At 38.6% G+C, this 7,947-nt stretch overlaps 1 pseudogene; it reads left to right on the top strand.

The window, feature by feature from the left end:
* Positions 1 to 6,474: 6,474 nt before the first annotated feature.
* On the top strand, positions 6,475 to 7,244 carry LOC149211461 (dynamin-related protein 5A pseudogene; annotated as a pseudogene).
* The last annotated feature ends 703 nt before the right edge of the window (positions 7,245 to 7,947 follow it).

Here is a 7,947-nt window from a genome sequence, read left to right as displayed (position 1 = left end):
CTACTTTCCATATACACAATTTTCACAGAAATCAAAGTCAAGAGAGCTATTACTCATACCTTCTACCATACCTTTACCATGAAGTATCCAAAGGCCCTTTTCTCCAATATGTCCTTTGATGCCACAGCATGGTCTTCTTTCCAGAGACCACTAGATTTTCTGCTCCACTTTCAGGAACCACAGAACTATTGCACCCATCAATAATTGTGCTACCTTACAGCTTGTACAGAGTTCCAATCTGAACTCCCCGCATCAATACCAGTGCTCCCTGAACCATCTTGCAGGTATCCTTCTCGAACACTATTTTTACACCTGCATCATCCAGCTTGCTAATAGAAATCATATTTCTGGCTAATGTAGGAATATGTAGAACACCTGGAAGCTTTCTAACCCTTCCACCTTGCAACTTCAACTTTTCCACTACCAATGATTCTAGCCTTCCTGTCATCCCCCAAGAAGACATCACCACCATCATATTTCTCATACTCACAGAACCACTCTCTATGGGGAGTGAAGTGAAAGGATGCACCTGAGTCAATCAACCATGCCTCATGATCTACATGTGTACTTGAAGAATCCAAGTACACATCCCCACCTTCATCTGAGGTGGTTTTCGCCTCTGTAGAAGGAGCATCATCAGATCCCTTTCCTTTATCAGGATCTTTAGATTTATAGTCCCTTTTGAAGTGCCCTTTCTTTCCACATTTCCATCACACCACCTTTACAGGTTTTCCTGGAGATTTAGATCTCCCTCTAGATTTAGATCTCCCACTCGATTACTTATTTTTGTTTCTGTTCTGGGACCATCCTCGTACAGACAAGGCATCACCATTCTGGCTCTCCATATTTTTCTGTCTCATCTCCTCCGTCAGCAAGGATGTGACTATTTCATCAAAATGCAAGGTAGTTGCATTGCTACCTATTGCAATAACCAGACTATCCCACGAATCTGGTAGAGAACACAACAAATTGATGCACTTATCTTCATCTGAAATTTTAATATCAAAAGATGCCAACTGACTTACCACAATATTAAATGCATTCAGATGCTCTGTCACCGAGTCTCCATCTTTCATCCTTAGGTTATATAGCTTTTTCCGCAAGAACAGTTTATTCACCAAAGACTTAGATTGGTACAAAGTCCCTAACTTGTCCCACAAAGCCTTTTTCGTAGCTTCCCCTGATACATTCAGCAATACCGAATCTGAGACACACAATCGTATTGTGCTCTTTGCCTTCCGATCCAACTTCTTCCATTTTTCATCGGACACTCCCGTTGGTTTAGTACCCAGATCTACCATGATCCACTGGTCTTTATCCACCAACAAATCCTCCATCTTGAGTTTCCACAACTCAAAACTCTGACCATTAAATTTCTCGATCTCTATCTTTCTACTACTCACCATCTTCTTTCACCACCAGAATCGATCTCGCAGATCTCCCACTGAACAGGGTCTACCACAGGCCCGAGCAAAACCCCTCAACAACAAAGGCGTCCCCTTGAAGCAAAAATTGCTCTAATACCAAATGTAGGTTTTAACCCCGTACAAAAATTACCCGCATACGAATTCTAAAACACAAAAAATAAACAATGCGAGACCATAACACATAAAACACATATACACAAAGATTTTCCCCTAGATACCAAAACCGGGACTACCAGCTTGATTTTTTATTATGTTCCTTTCAATGTTACAATACATATTTATACATGCCGAAGCATCCAATACCATGGACCAAAAACCATCGCATCTAATACCATGGAACGAAAACCATCGCGTCCAATACCATGGACCAAAAAACCATCGCGTCCAAAAAAACATGTGCGAAAATCATGCACAAAACCATAGGTGGGTCCACCCAACCTAACATAGGGTCCAAAACCAAAATTTTCCGAGGCGTTGCCCCGAACCCCATAAAGTGGGGTTACGAGTGCCCTTCAAACCCCCTGTTAACTACATGGAAAGAATATAACACAACCAAACACCTTTCTAGTCAGATGGATGGATGCATCCATACATATGATCCTTTCTAGTCGGATGGATGCATCCATGCAGTTTATCCATATACATGATCCCTTCTAGTCGGATTGTTGCATCCATGTCGTGGATCCATACACATGATCCTTTCTAGTCAGATGGTTGTGCCCATGCCATGGATTCATGTATTGTTAAATACATACTCATAGATGTCATATATTATGTATTATGTTTGATTCACAGGTCTCCTGACAATATTTTTCCAAAGTCCTTGCCTTTACTTGTAAATTACTTCAACCATCACTTCTTGTTATGACTTCATGCTTTAGGGGGAATTTGTTATACAATAATTTATTGCACTCCCTATCTCATACCCTGAGCTGTCAAAATTTTCCCAACATGTTGCAAAGCAGCAAAATATGTCAATGAATTCACCATGAAAAACATTGATCAAAGCATCCCCAAAGAAAAGAAGAAGAAATGCCTTGAAGTATTTCTGGAGGAGCTTGTCAAAAACCCTATTTGCAAGCTCAGTGCTACTTTTAGCAGGAAAACTTGTGATGGTATCCTTTGGTCTAACTAGTGACTAGTGATGGTAGTGCGATTTTGGATAGGAAAATCTGCGTTGATCCTTTTCAGGCAGTTTCTCCAAAAATGGAGCAGAAGTTTCTCTTCCTGGAAGCCTTGAGAATGACAAGATGGTTATTGTTGAATAAGGATATGGTCAAGTTCTCCCATTTTGAGTCCTTGATCCTACCTTTATGGATCTTCCCCTTAATATGTGAACCTTCTTCCTCCTTTTGTGGATCCCTAACTCTCTCTCCTTCCATATAAATGCATTCCCTTACACACACAAATGATTGGTCATGTTGCTGCTAAATTGTGCCTAATTACTGCCAATTTGTGGAGGAGAAAGGAGATCTTGAGAAGCCTTAGCTTGGACATGGAAACCCATCTCGAAGGATGCTTCCAACATCAAGGAAGTGGTTGTATGCTTCCCTCTTGTGTTTATTATTAATACGATGCATGTTTACTTTCCATAATTGTGTAAATGACTACTTTCTTAGCATGATACTCCTTGATATGTCATATGGTTTACATTAGAATGCATATGCTATGTTTTTCCTTTGTTGTCTTTGTTTGATCTCTCTTGTAGGTATTCATTCGCAACAGAATAGTGAGGATAGAGCTTGGAAGTGAGGAGATCGAGATCAACATCGAAAAGCAACCGCATATGAGTGAGGTAGGCTATCTTTCCTCTCTCATGTCATTCTAATTTAAACTAGGAGAGTTTTGCATGTATTTTTATTGAGTTCTTACTAGATCCACTCATTGGACTAGAGGGATTGCTTCTATCCATAGAAGGGATTGCCTAGATAGCACCCTCCCACCCCACATACTCATAATTTCAGCGTAGGCTTGGACTGCAAATCTAATGTATACAATGAAGTGTTATCTCCTCATCCTCCATCCTTTGGTTCCTTTGGTCCTCCAGATGATGAGTTATTGTGTTCACCTATTTCGAATATTTCTCTTGGAGTTCATGAGGATCAATTCTTTGATGTAGTTGGTGTTGAGAAACCAACTTGTGATATCGTTTACAATGATTATGTGTGGGAGTTTACATCTAAACAAAAATTTGTGACGAGCGCTGATTCTTTTCCTCCACACCTCTTCCGCATTATCTTGACATTTTCCATGATTTTTTCATTCTTACTGAATCTTGTGAAATTTTAGTTTCTAATGACATCACTACTTTCGATCATTCTTAGAACATGTGAAATTTTAGTTCTTCATCTGAATGCGGAGAGGACAAATATTTTACTCTTGATTTCTCTAATCTCTCATCTCATATTTCCGAAAATATGGAGCATGAAATTTGTTGTTTTCAATGTTCCCCACTTTACGATTCGTCAGATCATGAGGATGAATTTTTTTGCGATCTTGAGCTTTTAGATTGTGGATATCGTGACCTTTTCGTTCATTCATTGCTTCATGATTCTAATTCTTCTGCTCTTGATCTTTACAAGCCATCGATATTTGATGATCCATCCTTTGAGGTGTTGGAACTTCCCAAAGTTGTTGAGGCACTTCAACCCGAGCTAATGGTTATGTCAGGTTCTCGTAGCCTTGGGGTCAATTCCACTTCCAATCAAAAATGTGTTGAATCTTTCCAGGCTCCTCATCACTCTATCACATACAATTAAAACCAATTTGTTTTAAATTTTCACATTCTCCATCTGTATCACACTATCCTATCACTCAGTCATTGGAAGAGTCATACGTGGTGAGCACCGTTGCAAAACCAAAATTTTATTCTTTCTTTATGTTTGCCTATTTCGCAGTTCGAAAGTTTGTTCTTGCATGTCTTTAGGTCACAGTGTGTCCAAACACAACAATCCACATGCAAAATTTCTTCCATGTGCATTTCATTCTTACTTTTTTGCGTGTACTTCCAAACTTCAAACATTTTGGTTCGCATTGTCCTATGTTTTTTGTTTTTTGTTATGCTTGTATATCTTTCTTGACATGCATTCCCTCGTGTACATGGTCTGACCAATGCGTTGGTGGCTGCATTGGAAGTATCACTTCACATGAGTCTGGCCTATGCTATGATTAGGTTAGGAGTAGGAGTCATTTTTCTTTTCTAATTTGTTTTCTTTGAATTTCTTTGCTTTAATTTTCTTTCTGCTCCACTTATTTCCTTTTCTTTACTTTATTTTCAATTATAGGATAGTTTTCACATGAAACTGTGTTTGGATTCTGAAGCAAGCTTGGTGAAATCTAAAAGGAAGTTGTACTGTTATCAACGCTTGGTTATCTATTTATTCCCTCTCTCTATGTGAATTTTCATTTCTTTTAGTCGATGATACTAATTCGGAGAAAGTCACAGTGAAATCATGATGCTTGCAATTTTAACTAGTATTGCCTACTCTAACCGATATTCTATTTTCATTTAATAATTTTTAATTGATTCAAGTAGAGTAAGGAGGGGAAGTAAACCTTAACAAGTATGTCAGAGGTGTAAATAAATATCCTTCTCTAAAGGGACAACCTATTTTTCTCTCAATAATTTGGGATCCCTCTTCCACCCCATGAAATAAATAAGTGCTTATGTACAGTTATTTTAACAAACAAAAATGAAAAAAAATGAAAAAATGCAATAAATGGAAAAATAAGAGAAAGCCTTCCTGCGTAGAGAGGTGAAGCAAGAAAATCTTTTGAGGTACTGTCCAGGCTTGCTGGTAGAGAAGCAATGTTTGTGTTCCAAAAGTGACTCCATCTAGGTACTATCCAGGCCTGCCAGTAGTGGAGCAACACTAGAGATGAAAACTAAGACTCTGACAATTTCTTTTACTTGTGCATTTATACAATCCTCATCCCCAATTGAAACAACTCAGTTGACTTGGCTTGGTTAATGTGCCACCGATGAAGAGAATGGTAGGAACTACATCTTTAAATCAAACTAAGTGAGGAAGTTGTGGTAATTAATGAATTGAACAATACTTCCAGAAGAGATAGATCTGTTTTGCATGAGACAATATCCATATAGAGAGATGGAATTCTACCAATGTGTCACCGGTGTTGTAGCAATTACCACCACCCCCCAAAATTTTGCCTATGATTTGATTTTGGAGTCTTCCTTCCTATCAATGCGAGTTTATCTTGTACTGTTGTCAAGTGCTTGTGATTTGAATGAGACTTATATTTTTCATTTGTGCTTGTGTTTTCTCATTTTTACACTTAACTAGTCATTCTAAGTCATAAGCTAATCTCCTGACTTGGTCTTACAACAGTTCTGGGCTTGCCTCCAGAAACTGCACAATCCCTGAGAGCAAGCAACCTTGATGATTGGAATTGTTGGGTCTCGGTTTTGTCTTACTTTTATTCATTTCTCTAATGTTGTCAATTGAATAAATGATTATTCTATAAGAGTATTTGTTACTTCTTTGTTTTAGCAGGATTAAAATAGCATTAATGAGAGTTTAATTAAGGCTTGTATGTTGCAGGATTAAAATTGGTTTTATTATACTTTGGGACGTGCCTGCACCAGTGCATTCACATGCCTGCACCATTGCACTTACCTGCCTGCACCACGCATTGGGATTCCTACACTAGTTACAGTGGGCTTCCTGCACTATGAAGGATTCCTAAACTACATTCACGTTCCTGCACTATGAGTCCAATGATTAGGCATTGTTTCTCTTAATTGCTTCACTAGAACACCCTTTATTTTATTAAAGTTTATTTTATCATGGATGGTATCTTCAGTGATGAAGTGATTTGGGTAGTAATATATTTGAGTATTTTTAGCTTTAAGTTGGTGTTACTACAGATGGGTGCATTCTATCTCTTCACATGAGGACCAAGTATACTAGTGCAGTGCTTCCAGGCTGGTAAGGGGTTGATCAAAATCCTGGCATTTAGATCTTTCCCAAAATGCCAGAAACTAAGGTTGATAGTGAAGGGGGGTCTGTAGTAACTGAGCCACCTGATGACAATAATTTCGTGGAAGTACTATAAGCACATAGCACACAAAATGGGATCAGAACATCTTGAAAATATGCTTTTAAAGCACCTTGAAACTATAATTAAGTCACGCATCCCAAGCCTTTAGTCACTTATCAACAAATCTATTACTGATATCGAAGCAGAGTTGATTCGACTTGGAAAGTTGATTGCTTCTGATTGTTGGAGGACAATTATATGTCATTTTGGAGATTTTTCGGGCTTTCGACTAGATATTCAAAGAGCACCTTGATGGAATGCATCCAGGTGGTGATAGACTTTACAATGTCTTTGATAATCGACTTCCTACAGCTCTTAAAAGGCTATCATTTGAGAAGCACCTTTTAATGGAAATGTGAGGAAGCACATTACAGAGGCGGATGACTATCAACCTCATTTGATAGCCCCTGAGCAAGGATACAGACATCTAATTGAAACTTCCTTGAGCACTATAAAAGGTCCTATTGAAGCCACTGTTTATGCAATACATTATGTACTCTAGGATCTTTCTCATACAGTCGTTAATGCCCTTGAAAAAATACAAGATGAGAGCCAGAAATTAGCAGCGAAACTTGTGGAGATGGAAAGCAGCTACTTGAATTTTTCCATAAACTCCCTCAAGATCTAGAGAAGGGTGGAAATCCATCACAATCGGTATTTGATCGATATAATGAGAGTTACCTTTACAGACTTGGAAACAATGTATTGGCATATGTGAACATGGTTTGGATTATAGTGTTGAATATGAGGTGTTGAGGACAGTAAACTAATTTGCTAGATGGAGAGCCTGGATATTCAAGTATCCTGGTCGAACATACTGATAAGTTCCTCAAGAAAATTACCACAGCCACATCAACGCTGGAGTCAACACAATGCTCTGCCCTCATCTATGCCATGTGGTTATGATACATCGTAGCACCCATCCTGCATGGATTCCAACAACAACATCGTTGCAGGAATAGAGGAACGACTTGCCAGAAACAATTCTTATTTTGACATTTAGTTACAAAGTCCATTTTATTCCTAGGGAATTGTTATGATTCACAATCTGCTCCTCTTGTATTTTAATTGGCTGTTGAAAATCCCCAATTTGTAAATAGATGCCTATATAAACTGCCCGGAGCGATAGTCAAAAAAACTAATCAATTAATTACAGTAAGGAAGGAAATTGACCCAGCCAAGGATAGTGTGCATCAAAGGAAGGTGCAGAAGGGAAGAGAATTTGTCCCAATGTAGCCTCACAAAGTTCATAACTGGTGCATCGCTCCTCTTGCTTGCTGGAGCTAAGCATTGTTTGCGTGATGTAAAACATTGTGTCTTTTTTAATTAATTGAAGCAATTTTTATTCATGCTTTGTCTATTCATCCATTGCATCTTAATGAATCTAATTACTATGTGAACCAAGTTAAGTGAGGGTGTAAGCTAGTTGGGTTGGCCGCCAGACCAGCTCGACACTGCT

This window comes from Pinus tabuliformis, chromosome 1_1 (genome assembly GCF_031772625.1).
Source record: "Pinus tabuliformis cultivar Carrire ecotype Pingquan chromosome 1_1, CPIR1, whole genome shotgun sequence".
Classification (NCBI taxonomy): Eukaryota; Viridiplantae; Streptophyta; class Pinopsida; order Pinales; family Pinaceae; genus Pinus; species Pinus tabuliformis.
The sequence above is the reverse complement of the archived record's forward strand: the minus strand, read 5'-3'. Positions and strand labels throughout refer to the sequence as shown.